General features: G+C 44.4%; 1 protein-coding gene across 2 annotated transcripts in view; it reads right to left on the bottom strand.

Moving 5' to 3' along the window:
* Positions 1-15,642, bottom strand: part of kcnh4a (potassium voltage-gated channel, subfamily H (eag-related), member 4a) — a 180,204-nt gene that overhangs the window by 100,151 nt on the left and 64,411 nt on the right. The gene's annotated exons all lie outside the window — the stretch shown is intronic.

Here is a 15,642-nt window from a genome sequence, read left to right as displayed (position 1 = left end):
CCTTCCGATAGTAGAAGTGGCCTGTAGGAGGCACTGTCATCAAAAGCAAATAAGAAGAAGAAAAGGACCTGGGAGGTCCAACAAGGTGGGCACACACAAGAGCAGCTGACTTACCAGGATATATCGTAATCACTTGTGATCCTTTGATTACTACTTCGATTGTGATTTTCAAAAGGCACGGACGCTGCCAGTCTGGGATGCTTTAAGCTCTGAGAAACGACGTCATGGTGGTCAAGGTGTACCCAGACTTTAACTCTGGCTCATGCTTCCTTAGAAGGCTGGCGTCCTTCAACATCTGCAATAAGTAATAAATATCAGACGGTTGTGGCGAGCGCCCTCTTCTACGCGGTGGTGTGCTGGGGAGGCAGCATAAAGAAGAGGGACGCCTCACGCCTGGACAAACTTGTTAAGAAGGCAGGCTCTATCGTAGGCACGGAGCTGGACAGATTGACATTCGTGGCAGAGTGACGGGCGCTGAGCAGACTCCTGTCAGTCATGGAGAATCCACTGCATCCACTGAACAGGATCATCTCAAGGCAGAGGGGCAGCTTCAGCGACAGACAGACTGCTGTCACCATCCTGCTCCACTGACAGACTGAGGAGACCCCACACTATGCGACTCTTCAGTTCCACCCGGGGGGTAAACGTTAACATTATACAAAGTTATTGTCTGTTATACCTTCATTGTTATCACTCTTTAACTTAATATTGTTTTTTATCAGTATGCTGCTGCTGGAGTATGGGAATTTCCCCTTGGGATTAATAAACTATCTAGATTCTTTTTATTCATCTTTTCATCAATCATTCAAAAAACACTTCGTAAAATCTTTGCAAAAGTGCCCACGTTTTTATTTTATGAGTGATGTATGAGAGACTTATTTTTTACTTTTTAGTACACTTTTTAACTTCATATAAGCGTGGTTTTTAAAAAGTATTTTATAGGCATACTAGCTGATTACCCAGTGGCTTCGCTCACTGAGTGCAAGGGAAAAAAATAAAATGTAGTATATAAATTATCCATCCATCCATTTTCCAACCCGCTGAACCCGAACACAGGGTCACGGGGGTCCACTGGAGCCAATCCCAGCCAACACAGGGCACAAGGCAGGAATCCAATCCCGGGCAGGGTGCCAACCCACCGCAGTATACAGTGGTGTGAAAAACTATTTGCCCCCTTCCTGATTTCTTATTCTTTTGCATGTTTGTCACACAAAATGTTTCTGATCATCAAACACATTTAACCATTAGTCAAATATAACACAAGTAAACACAAAATGCAGTTTTTAAATGATGGTGTTTATTATTTAGGGTGAAAAAAAATCCAAACCTACATGGCCCTGTGTGAAAAAGTAATTGCCCCTGAACCTAATAACTGGTTGGGCCACCCTTAGCAGCAATAACTGCAATCAAGCGTTTGCGATAACTTGCAATGAGTCTTTTACAGCGCTCTGGAGGAATTTTGGCCCACTCATCTTTGCAGAATTGTTGTAATTCAGCTTTATTTGAGGGTTTTCTAGCATGAACTGCCTTTTTAAGGTCATGCCATAGCATCTCAATTGGATTCAGGTCAGGACTTTGACTAGGCCACTCCAAAGTCTTCATTTTGTTTTTCTTCAGCCATTCAGAGGTGGATTTGCTGGTGTGTTTTGGGTCATTGTCCTGTTGCAGCACCCAAGATCGCTTCAGCTTGAGTTGACGAACAGATGGCCGGACATTCTCCTACCCCAGACCATCACACTACCACCACCATATTTTACTGTTGGTATGATGTTCTTTTTTTGAAATGCTGTGTTCCTTTTACGCCAGATGTAACGGGACATTTGCCTTCCAAAAAGTTCAACTTTTGTCTTATCAGTCCACAAGGTATTTTCCCAAAAGTCTTTCACTTTTCACTTTCACTAATCATTGAGATGTTTCTTAGCAAAACTGAGACAAGCCCTAATGTTCTTTTTGCTTAACAATGGTTTGCGTCTTGGAAATCTGCCATGCAGGCCGTTTTGCCCAGTCTCTTTCTTATGGTGGAGTCGTGAACACTGACCTTAATTGAGGCAAGTGAGGCCTGCAGTTCTTTATATGTTGTCCTGGGGTCTTTTGTGACCTCTCGGATGAGTCGTCTCTGCGCTCTTGGGGTAATTTTGGTCGGCCGGCCACTCCTGAGAAGGTTCACCACTGTTCCATGTTTTTGCCATTTGTGGATAATGGCTCTCACTGTGGTTCGCTGGAGTCCCAAAGATTTAGAAATGGCTTTATAACCTTCACCAGACTGATAGATCTCAATTACTTCTGTTCTCATTTGTTCCTGAAGTTCTTTGGATCTTGGCATGATGTCTAGCTTTTGAGGTGCTTTTGGTCTACTTCTCTGTGTCAGGCAGCTCCTATTGAAGTGATTTCTTGATTGAAACACGTGTGGCAGTAATCAGGCCTGGGGGTGGCTACGGAAATTGAACTCAGGTGTGATACACCACAGTTAGGTGATTTTTTAACAAGGGGCAATTACTTTTCACACAGGGCCATGTAGGTTTGGATTTTTTTCTCCCTAAATAATAAAACCATCATTTAAAACTGCATTTTGTGTTTACTTGTGTTATATTTGACTAATGGTTAAATGTGTTTGATGATCAGAAACATTTTGTGTGACAAACATGCAAAAGAATAAGAAATCAGGAAGGGGGCAAATAGTTTTTCACACCACTGTATACATTATTAAACAGTAAAACATTAACATGTAAGAAGTAAAGATACATTGAGCAGTACTGGAGTGCTTTCGGGTAAAGTACATTTTAAAGGTGCTACAGGTAAGTAGCACTAACAGCAGCTTAAATGTGTTTGGATCATCTCTCTCGGTAGCAGATCCCTTGTGAGAGGCGCTACACGACGGCTGTGGTATAGAAATTACATTTTCTATGCGATCCTGCAAATTTCTGCCTGACAACCTTGCACTACGTGCCTGTGATTTAAGAGAAAAATTATTCTGAGAAATGTGGACGCTGCCCTTCTGTGCTTAATGGGCAGAAGGTCCAAACAATTCCCAAGTCCAAAACTTAACATGAAGAGGTCGGTACATCTTCTTAGATGTAAACCCTCCATCTTCTTAAAAGAATTCATCACAAAAGCAACCTTAAATGTGGCGGGTTTTAGTGACCCGAACTCACCTTATGGGACAGTAAGTAGTCGTGCAGCACAATTTACAAAGAGACTTTTGCTTCGATGGCGCCAATGACACTCATTCGCAAAGATTTCCACTCTCCCAGGAGCCGACGGGGCACTCGAAGAGAGGACGCCGCCCGAAACTGCGAAGCTCTCGACCCAGCGGAGCAGCCCGACATTCCACGCCTCAGAGCGTCCACTTCGTTCTCACGACCCCTCGCCGCTGAAGGCGGTGTCGTCTTCATTTTGTTTACAGCTCAGTGCAGTTAAAAAGTAGAAAGACGCAAAGCTGTTTTCCTCATCTCTTCTACTATCAAGTACTGCCAATTAAAAAAAAGTTATAATGTGGCAGTTTCCGCAACAGTCACGGGGACGAATAAATAAAACTTCTCTGTCAGAACGCGCCTGGAGGTGGACGGCTCAGCGCTGGAGTCCAGAGAGGCGGGCTGGGAGAGGGTGACGCGGGGCGCACTTCTATGGGATAGTTCGGCGTGTTTGTATTTACTTCTTTTCAATATCAGTAAAGTAACTCTCACAGAAATAATAACAATTCATAAAGACGATATAAAAATGACGTCCACAAACGAAGTGATTAGATCCTGTGTTATAACATGTTCTGTGGTCATATGTAATGTCCGTTTCAAACGCAAAAAATATATAGGTATTATTTTCAACTTTATAGTATTGGGTTTGTTTTAGTATAATTTTGTAATCGATATTTTAACTCCACGGGCAGCACGGTGGCGCAGTGGTAGCGCTGCTGCCTTGCAGTTAGGAGACCCGGGTTCGCTTCCCGGGTCCTCCCTGTGTGGAGTTTGCTTGTTCTCCCCGTGTCTGCGTGGCGCTCCGGTTTCCTCCCACAATCCAAAGACATGCAGGTCAGGTGGATTAGCGATTCTGAATTGGCCCTAGTGTGTGATTGGTGTGTGGGTGTGTTTGTGTGTGTCCTGTGGTGGGTTGGCACCCTGCCCAGGATTGGTTCCTGCCTTGCACTCCGGTGTTGGCTGGGATTGGCTCCGGCAGACCCCCGTGACCCTATTCGGATTCAGCGGGTTAGAAAATGGATAGATATTTTAACTCCATCCATCCGTTCATTTTCCAACCTGTTGAATCCGAACACAGGGTCACGGGGGTCTGCCGGAGCCAATCCCAGCCAACACCGGAGCGCAAGGCAGGAACCAATGCCGGGCAGGGTGCCAACCTACCGCAGATATTTTAACTCTTCCTTTAATATTTCTATCCATTACTAGCACCATCTATTGGTGAAATCTTGAACTGTTCTTCATATGAAAATTTCATTTCTTAATTAACATGGATTAATTGATCAATTAGTGAAACGGATTATTAATTCATGTATTGTCATCGGAAGTGAGTAAGTCAAGTGATTTGCACAATAGGAAGTTAAACATCGATTACAAGATTTGTACCAGACAACAAACAGGTGAAGTTAATATAAAGTGTGGTAATAAAAAAAAACAAGAGCATTTACAGAAAATCCAAGAATGGAAACCAAACAACACAAGTATGTTAAGTGACGCTTGTGCCAAATCCTGAGGCCCCTCAGCCCATTATAAAGGTGCCGTCCAAATATCAAACACCAGCCATGATGGGCCAGAAAATCCAAAAAAGTATGAAAAGTAGCACCTCAACAAATCATTGACTAAGACTTGTTTTTTACTTTTTTGTACACTTTTTAACTTAATATAAGTGTGGTTTTTAAAAAGTATTTACATATATATATTATTCTTTGTAGGTTCTCTGCACAGCGTCACCCAAATTTGTGGAAAACTTCTATAAGCAAACATCACGAGCGGAGACTGAGGGTTCATCAAATGGCCGGAGGCACCACTGGACTTTAAATTGGCCCAGACAAGCGAGTACAGCGGCAGCGGCAGAGACAGAGTCAGGAGTCAAAAGGGCTCAACATATGAAAACAAGGACCATAACGGCAAAATGACTGAAACCTGCAACATCACTTACTGTAATGAAATCAACAGTTATACCAAAATAAATCACAAAAAACAAGACGAAAAAAATCAAGATTAACAAACACTGAAGCCAGGAATGGAGTTCGATGCCCGTGTTTATCAAGTGTCGCAGAATTACTCCTAGGAAAAGCACTAAAGTTCTGATGAAGTGTCCTACGCCTGCTCCCAGCAAAGAGCAGCAGCTCACATAGGGAGAATGAATGATCTTATGGCACGCAAGCTGCAAACTGGCACTCACCATGATGTTTGCTAGTTTTCTAGGAAATCATGAGGACACTTTGTAGTTTCCTGAGGCTTCAAGATAATAATAATAATAATAATATAATAATAATAATAATAATAAAAGAAGATATTGCGCTAAACTGCGTGTAATTGTTGCCACTTTGCAAGAACATCAAGGATAATTCTGTAACGAGCACCAAGATGGAAAGATGGAGACACAAACACCAAACAAGATTAAACCCTGATAACAGTCACATTTAACTATAAGAGATCCACAGCCGTACTTTCAGAAGAATGATAGATAGATAGATAGATAGATAGATAGATAGATAGATAGATAGATAGATATGAAAGGCACTATATAATAGATAGATAGATAAATAGATAGATAGATATGTGAAAGGCACTATATAATAGATAGATAGACATAGAAAGGCACTATATATTAGATAGATAGATAGATATGAAAGGCACTATATAATAGATAGATAGATAGATAGATAGATAGATAGATAGATAGATAGATAGATAGATAGATAGATAGATAGATAGATAGATAGATAGATAGATAGATTTTATCAGAGCTCTTAGAAAAGAGAAAATCAAAATGTCTGCCATTGCACAATGAGAGCAGCGACAGGCCGTGGAATTAAAGAGCGAGTTTAATTAACAACAAGACTCGACGCCTCATTAAGCAACTGGTTGGAGTTTGAGGCCCTGACTTCGGTGGACTTCTGTTGGCTCACTCACTTCACATTTCATTTCTGTTTGGGTGCAATTTAAGGAAAGAAATGAAGAAATTCAGAGGAATGAAGAAGAAATTCAGGGGAACAAATCTCAAAAAACAAGTCAATTAAAATGAAAGGAATGGGAGTTAATTAGCAGCAAAAACGGGTCACCAATTAAGAAAAAGGTAAGAATGAAAACCTGCAGGCACTGCGGCCCTCCAGGACCGGATTTTGAGACAATGGCGGTCTTTCCTGACAAACACTACGGACAAGACCACAAACTAATGTGTCTCCAAATAGCAGGTCCCAAAAAAATGAAACGTCACATAATGAGGGCAAAAACAAAAAACAAAAATAAATACTGTAAATACGTACTAAAGAACATAAAGCAACAACTCAATAACTCATGACTTTGAATTGGTTACAATTCTTATCATTGTAATGTCTGCTCTTCAGCCCTGAAAGGGACACGTGGCTCTGGTTGTCATGGACATTCGATGACAGGGTGGCCATTAAAGCAGGCCAGATCCTCTTAAGTCAGTCATTGTCCAACCCGCAATATCCTAACACAGGGTCACGGGGTGTCTTCTGGAGCCAATCCCAGCCAGCACAGGGCAGGTACAAACCCCAGGCAGGGCGCCAGCCCACAGCAGGGCACACACCAGGGACAATTTAGGATCACCAATGCACCTAACCTGCATGTCTTTGGACTGTGGGAGGAAACCATGCAGACAAGGGGAGAACATGCAAACTCCATGCAGGGAGGACCTGGGAAGTGAACCCACCTTACTGCGAGGCAGCAGCACTACCCACTGTGCCACCATGCTGCCCTAGTTAAGAATATGCTGTAATATTATATTGTGCCCTGCATGATAGACATTACATAGGCAAAGAGAGATCTTAAAATAACAAGAGAAGATACAAGACAGCCCTTTAGGACAGGAAATGAGCCAACACCATGGCAGCAGACCTACGGTATGAGACGACAGCACCAAAGAATGAGGGTCTTTCAACATGGAGCACAAAAAAAAAAATCAAATCCTAGTGAGTGGCATGTGGCACTTCACTTGGGCAACACGCCCTGTCAGATACACACACTTGAGACATATTGGCCTCCACCCACAGGGCTCCGCTAACACCGAGCTTCACGTTGGCAGTTCAGTACACTGGGCATCGTGGACAGCATGGCACAGATTTACCAGGAAACCATAGCAGATGTTAATCTGCTTGGCCATCATTTAGTAAAGATCTGCTCTTCCAGTCTCCGTCGCGCTGCAGATCTGTGCTTTAGACATCATGAGAGCTCTATTTTTATCCTGTGGCACTGTGATTCTCACGCCCAGGGGACAAACGCACACAAAGGAAATAAAAAAAAGAAAAGAAAAATAGGCTTTAATGAAATCCGAAGTCGCTGTAATTCATCTTTGTGAAGCGAGACTTGAAAAAAAATTCAAACGGCAATCTAAATCAAACAAAAGGACTCTTCATGGAGGAACTCGACTGCCAGCCGCCCATGTCTCATGAAACATCTGCTTCACTGCCCCTTACCCTGGGCCTGCAACAAATGCCGAGAGCCCACTCGGTGCCTCGCAGCCGAAATGCAAGGTGTGTCCCCACCCTCACCCAACCCAAGAAAACGCCAACTTGTGGGCAGATTAGGAAGAGCCGCCTTAACATTCCAATTCCATCCCGGTGACCCTGCACTCAGTGGGCTCAGACAATAAGAAGTGCAGGGCACCCCAGAAGAGACAAGGTAGACCTGGTGGGGCAGTCAGGGCAGGTGGAGACTGGCAGCAGCTCGTGTGACAAAGAGTCACACATGACATCAGCAGGCTTGGCCTGTTTGCTTTCTTCTAGATTAGTCTCGGGAGGACACTTTCCACTGAGCTTGCAACGTTTACTTCTGCACAGCTTGGTGCCACCCAAAGGCGCCACTTTGTTTGTGTCACGCTTTTCTGTCTCTCTTTCAACCTATTGATCCATTTATTTGATGTATTTCCTTTCACGGCTACTTTTATATAATGCTTCCCACAATTAGTGACTTTGTCTATCTTATCTTTCTATTATATTTCTAATATCTTGTGGCAGACGGCCGGCAGCTCAACACGGCCGGGACGCCCCTGGAATGGAAGGATGGGGGAAGGCAGCTACTTGCCAACACTGCTTCCTCCAAAACACTAGATGGCAGCTCCCCTGGAGTGCAGCGGTACCCCGGAATCCCGCAGGGCACTATAGGACATGGAGTTCGGACACACAGCCCTGTAGGGTGCCACCAGGGGGAGCTGTGAAAGGACCTGGGGAGTCACGCTTTCCCTTGCAGCCCGCAAGTGCTTGGAAGTCATAAAGACGGAAGCCCCACAGTACTTCTGGGCTGATTAAAGAGTTGGGAGTCTCCATCTGACCCGGAAGTCACAGGGACAGAAGAACAGAAGCACTTCCAGGTCAAGGACTACTGTATATAAAGGAGTGTTGGGAACCCAGCAAGCGAGTCGGAGTTGGGAGGGAGTAGAACAGAGCTTGGTGTGAGGACTGGAGGAGAGATTTGTGGGCTTTACTACTCTTATTGTAGTTGTTGCTTATTTATTGTGGTGGAGGTGCTTTGGGGCGCTGTAGAAGAAAATGAAACAACTTCTTGGTGTTTTTAGCCTGTGTCGTGCGTCTGTCTGTTGGGTAAAGGTGAGCGACAGTGCCACCAAGCAGCCACGCGGTTACAATCTATTTATTATATAATATCTCCCATATCAAGTGGCATGGTGGCAATGCTGCTGCTTCACAATGAGGTGTTGTGAGTTTACATGTTCCCCCCGTGTTTGCAATGAGTGAGATAGATAGATAGATAGATAGATAGATAGATAGATAGATATGAAAGGCACTATATGATAGATAGATAGATAGATAGATAGATAGATAGATAGATAGATAGATAGATAGATAGATAGATAGATATGAAAGGCACTATATAATAGATAGATAGATAGATAGATAGATAGATAGATAGATAGATAGATAGATAGATAGATAGATATGAAAGGCACTATATAATAGATAGATAGATAGATAGATAGATAGATAGATAGATAGATAGATAGATATGAAAGGCACTATATAATAGATAGATAGATAGATAGATAGATAGATAGATAGATAGATAGATAGATAGATAGTGGATGCAGTGGATTCTCCATGATTGACAGGAGCCTGCACAGTGCCCATCGCTCTGCCATGGTTTTCAAACTGTCCAGCTCTGTGCCTACAATAGAGCCTGCCTTCCTCACCAGTTTGTCCAGGTGTGAGGCGTCCCTCTTCTTTATGCTGCCTCCCCAGCGCACCACTGCGTAGAAGAGGGCACTCGTCACAACCGTCTGATAGAACATCTGCAGCTTCTTATTGCAGATGTTGAAGGACGCCAGTCTTCTAATGAAGTATAGTCGGCTCTGTCCTCTCTTGCACAGAGCATCAGTATTGGCAGTCCAGTCCAGTTTATCATCCAGCTGCACTCCCAGGTATTTATAGGTCTGTACCCTCTGCACAGTCACCTCTGATGATCACGGGGTCCATGAGGGGCCTGGTCCTCCTAAAATCCACCACCAGCTCCTTGGTCTTACTGGTGTTCAGGTGTAGGTGGTTTGAGTCGCACCATTTAACAAATTTAACAAGGGTTTCCCCTTACAGTCCAAAAATGTGCACGTTAAGTGAACTGAAGATACTCAATTGGCCCCTGATGTGCCAGTGTGTGTGTGTTCACCCGGTGATGCGCTGGCAGCTACTGGCACTGTGTGACCCTGAACAAGTCACTTCACCTGCCTGAGCTCCAACTGGAAAAAGAAAAGTGTAACCAACTGTATCTCAGATGTTGCAGCTCACCTTGGATAAACACATGAGACAAATAAGAAGTAAGAATATCTATTATATAGTGCCTTTCAAGTCGATCAATTATATAATCTCTTTCATTTCTATCTACAATTTATTGTCCTTCATATCCGTTTTATATATCATCTTTCAATTATATAGCTTCTTCCAATACATATTATATTATACCTTTCAAATCTATCAAATACTGCCTTTTACATCTGTCGACCTGTAATACAGCGTTTTATATCTACATAGGGAGTACATATAAAATCCAACGTCTGTCTGTCTGCTTTTCACGAGAGAACTACTTAATGGATTTAGATCACGTTTTTTTCTATAATTTGCTTGAACATTCCGGCTGATTTTGCGACTTCTCTCATCGTGCTGAGTATCAGAGTTCGCCTGCGGTACTGATGTATTTGCGCAAATCCAAGCGAGAGAGACACTGTGGGCTGATGGGAGGGAACGGGGACCTCCTCACTCCTGTGCCAGCCTCAGTTTGAGTCGCTCTTCCTCTCGCCACATGTTGGAGTGCACCTCGCCTCCACGTAACTAGCGATACCGGTTTGTCCATGATGACATCATCATCTAGAGATTATTAAGGAGTAACGTTTGCCGTTTTTTGAGAGAGAGAACGATCAGATGTGTTTTAGAGGGTAGCTGCTGATTAGCAGAGGTATCACGGCCATGTGCTTTTATCCCCACGGTGAGGATGCTCCCCCGTCAGATTATAATTTGCTTGAACATTCCGGTTGATTTTGCGAGTTCTGTCATCGCACTAATAATTACAGTTCGCTTGCGGTTCCGATTTATTTGCACGAATCCGGGAGAGACTCAGCGGGCCAAGGGGAGGAGGATGGGCTCTCCTCACTCACGCTCCAACCACGGAGCGTGAACCTTACCTCCGCTTAGCTAACAAACGAGAGAACAACTGAACGGATTTAGATCGGATTGGTTTTCTAGAATTTTCTCGAACATTCCGGTTGCTTTTGCGACTTCTCTCCTTGCGCCGAGTATCATAGTTCGCTTGCTGGAGCGATATATTCGAGCTAATCTGAGAGAGGGGCAGCGGGCCGAGGGGAGGAGGAAGTGGGCAGGGCCCACCTCACTCACATGCCAGCCTTGGGGCATCTGTTACCTCCGCTTAGCTAGCCGAACGAGAAGACTACCGAGTGGATTTAGATCGGGTTGTTTTCTATAATTTGCTTGAACATTCTGGTTGCTTTTGCGACTCATCATAGTTCACTTGCAGGAGCGAAATATTCAAGCTAATCTGAGGGACAGGCAGCGGGCCGAGGGGAAGCAGGACCTCAGGAATAGGGAGCCAGGCGGGACCCTGGTGATTGTCAGAGGTATCACGGCCACATGCTTTTCACCCCACGTGGAGGACGCTCTCCCGTCAGAGCTGAACACGATCAGATACAGTGCCAGCATTTGATGTTGGAGAGTACCTACCTTCTAATCTCTCAGAATTGCATCATTTTTGTTTTTGTGTTTTATAAAGTTTGCCCTGTTTCACTACTAACGCAGCCACAGGGGATGCACAAGCTAGTGTGTTTCTTCGTGCCGGTCCCTAGCCTGGATAAATGGGGAGGGTTACGTCAGGAAGGGCATCCGGTGTAAAATTTTGCCATCATCATGCAGACAACAACACAGAATCCGATGTGGCGACCCCTAATGGGAGCAGCTGAAAGAAGAAGAAGAAGAAGAAGAAGAAGAAGTCCTCTTTCACTACTACGTGGGCGGAGCTAGTCTATTATATAGTAACTTTCAAATGTATGTTCCGTTTATATAGTGCCAATCTTGCCAACAGAGCCCTTCATATCTATTGTATAGTGTACAGTATGTCTGTCTACCTACCTTTCATATCTATCTATTATTTCTGCCTGCCCATCCATGTATCAACTTGCACTGTTGCTCCGGCTGTTGGGATGAGGATTCACACGCCATCCAGCCCCTAACCTTCCCAGCAGCTTCCTTCTTCACACTTTCTAGAATGTTGGCACACAAGAGGTTGAGTCTCGAGTGATTCACTCCTCCCTTCTCTTCCCTCCCTCACCCAAACCCCCAACCCCGGCTTCGCTCCCACAAGCCACCTGCTCTTTCCTAGAAATAACTCTGAGCTGCTCTGGCATCCAAAGAGCCAGATGGGAAGGATGCGCTACTCCATGGAGCTCCAGCTACCCACCTTGGCAGAGGCACCTCACGCACAGGAGGTGCACAGGCAGGTTTGTGGTGACTGCCAGAGGAGCCCACCGTCTGCTGCTGGCAGATCACTTTAATGTTACTGTGCTGTACTTCCAGCCGCAAAGGAACCCGCAGATCCTGCTTGAACCCAAACACCACCTACAAGATGGTGTTCTTCGAATCTCAGGTTTGCACGTTCCGTGCTTTCCATTTTTAACTTGAATTTCTTCCCGGTTTGGCACAGCTTTCCCAGATCACTGCTGTGACTCGACTGTCTCTCATTTCAACACCCCCCCACACACTCTGTTGTTTGTTTTTTTTCTTCCATTCCACTCCTCCTCACTCTTTATCCCTCATTTGTGTTCATATAGTGAATGACAATGAATATCAAACTGGACTAACAGAGTGGTGAAAAAGGATTTTGCAATGAAAGCATTCGCCATTTCAGACATTCTCAGTAGAAAACCAATGCAGGACCCCAAGGTTCAGTCGGCTCTTGTTCAGAAAGCGGACGCCACTGGGCTGTTTCACAATAATTAAGATCAGGCATATAAGTAGGTTTCATATTTCTGTTGTCATTTTAGCCCTAAAATGGTGACTTAACATCAGGGACCTATTGTATTGACCTTAAGGTTAGTGTTTGGGCGAAGGGAAGGCCGCTTTCTGAACAAGACCTGGTTCAGCCCCCCTTCTACCCAAAACCAAACAACCATCTTCTCAGACGTACAAAGAATAATTAATTACTGTCTTTACGCGTGTAGCACGCGCACATATTTTCCCAAAAATTAGCATTAGAAAATTAGGTGCACGTCATACACGAAGAAATATAATTCTGTAATGTTTACTTCTTCTGCTTTGGCTCACTCTCTCTCTCTCTCTCTCTCTTTCTCTCGCTCTCTCTCTCTCTCTCTCTTTCTTGCTCGCTCTCTCTCGCTCTTGCTCATGCTCTCTCTCGCTCTCTCACTCTCTTGCTTGTGCTCTGTCTCTCTCCCTCTCTCTCTTACTCTCTCTCTTACTCGTTTGCTCTCTCTCTGCTCTCTCTTTCTCTCGCTCTCTCACTCTCTTGCTTGTGCTCTGTCTCTCTCCCTCTCTCTCTCATGCTCTCTCTCTCTTTCTCTCATGCTCTCTCTCTTGCTCGTGCTCTCTCGCTCTCTTTCTCTCTCTCTCTCTCGCTCTCTCGCTCTCTCTCTCTCTCTCGCTCTCTTTCTCTCTCTCTCTCTCTCGCTCTCTCTCGCTTGCTCTCTCTCTCTCTCTCTCTCTCTTCTCTCTCTCTCTCTCTCGCTCTCTTTCTCTCTCTCTCTCTCTTGCTCATGCTCTCTCTCTCTCTCAACGCTTCCTATACAATCGCAATGTGCATCGTACATGGGGCAAAACAATTTCCGCGATTTTCTTTGTAAAAATTAGGGTGTGCGTCGTACACGAGTAAAAACGGTAATTACGTTTATATAGCACTTTTCAAAAGAGGAGAGGAATGAAGGTCAGTAGGACCACCACGACAGAATACATGTGTGTGAATGAGAGGGAGGTCAGTGGAATGGTGAGGATGCAAGGAGTGGAGTTGGCAAAGGTGGAGGAGTTTAAATACTTGGGATCAACAGTACAGAGTAACACAGAGTGTGGAAAAGAAGTGAAGAAGAGAGTGCAGGCAGAGTGGAGTGGGTGAAGAAGAGTGTCAGGAGGGATTTATGACAGACAGATACCAGTAAGGGTGAAAGGGAAGGTCTACAGGATGGTAGTGAGACCAGCTGTGTTATATGGGTTGGAGACGGTGGCATAGGAGACAGAGATGGAGGTGGCAGAGTTAAAGATGCTAAGATTGGCATTGGGTGTGACGAGGATGGACAGGATTAGAAATGAGGACATTAGAGGGTCAGCTCAGGTTGGACGGTTGGGAGACAAAGCCAGATTTGCGATATTGTGTTGGTTTGGACATGTGCAGAGGAGAGATGCTGGGTATATTGGGAGAAGGGTGCTAAGGATAGAGCTGCCTGGCAAGAGGAGAAGAGGAAGGCCTAAGCGAAAGTTAATGGATGTGGTGAGAGAGGACATGCAGGTGATGGGGGTGACAGAGCAATATGACAAGGACAGGAAGATATGGAAGAAGATGATCCGCTGTGGAGACCCCTAATGGGAGCAGCCGAAAGAAGAAGATATAACACTTTTCTAAACTGCTTCATGCACTTTACAGAGATGGTGGTGTGCCACTTCAGCCATCACAACCTCCACTGATGTACAACATCTGCCTGGATGATGTGAGGGCAGCACACTTCACACTAGCTATCAGGTGATGAAGGGGTGAGAGAGATAGTTCGCCAACTAGGTGATTAGGGGGGCGCAATGACCAGGCCAAAGTGGGCAATCAGTGTTAATAACCAAGGTCTTGACTCTCTGTGGTCATGAAAGATCCCTGGGTATCCTTCATTAAGAGTAGGATGTACCCCAATGTCCTGGCTTCACTGCCCATCATGGCCCAGTCATTCTGACCACCTACTGAATTACTTATTGTGGGCTGCCTAAAGTCTGCAGGGTGTGATTTACCTTGTTTTATCAATATTTAATTTAGTTTATGATAAAATTGAAAATAATTTTTCATTCTTTTTTTTAATCATTGTTGACCTTTGACCTCGGCATGTTACTACTGGTGAACTTTGCACGCCCTCTCTCTCTCTCTTCATTCAGTCGCACCAGGTTTGGCTGAGGTGAGGTACTTGAAACGTTTGCTCTCCATTTGGATATTTTTTATTGTGTTTTTTTTTTTTTTAATGAAATAAATACAATACGGGCGGCATGGTGGCGCAGTGGTAGCGCTGCTGCCTCACGGTAAGGAGACCTGGGTTCCTCTGGGTGCTCCAATTTCCTCCCACAGACCAAAGACATGCATGTTAGGTGCATTGGCGATCCTAAATTGTCACTAGTGTGTGCTTAGTGTGTGCTTAGTGTGTGTGTGTGTGTGTGTGTGTGTGCCCTATGGTGGGCTGGCGCCCTGCCCGGGATTTGTTCCTGCCTTGCACCCTGTGCTGGCTGGGATTGGCTCCAGCAGAGCCCCGTGACCCTGTAGTTAGGATATAGCGGGATGGATAATGACGGACTGAATACAATGCAATTTATTTTCTTTGTGACATTTATTTATCCTTTCTGTTACATATTTGTTTCCCCTTTTTCCTTTGTATGCTCTAAGTTTGTAGCATGGACGACATAAAAATGATGATCAATTTTTTTTCCTTCATCTTATTCAGGTAGAGTCTTGTTTGTTAATAGATTTTATGTTTGATGGCGCACTGTTTGTTTGTTTGGATGGTTTTGTAAAATCTCATTTCTGTAAAACTATGATATTTATGTGACAGGCGGTCGGTCGCAGGAGGTTTGGCCGAGGAGAGATACGTAAAACCACGTCAAGTCCAATGGGCTTTATTCTCATACCATCAATACTCATATGTTAGAGCATTGTGTACAGTTGCATGAAATTATGTTTCCCAGGACCACAGTGCAATACTCAGACAATACATATGATAATATAA

Source organism: Polypterus senegalus, chromosome 17, assembly GCF_016835505.1.
Source record: "Polypterus senegalus isolate Bchr_013 chromosome 17, ASM1683550v1, whole genome shotgun sequence".
NCBI classification, from domain to species: domain Eukaryota; kingdom Metazoa; phylum Chordata; class Cladistia; order Polypteriformes; family Polypteridae; genus Polypterus; species Polypterus senegalus.
Note: the sequence above shows the minus strand (reverse complement) of the source record. Positions and strands in the feature narration are given on the sequence as shown.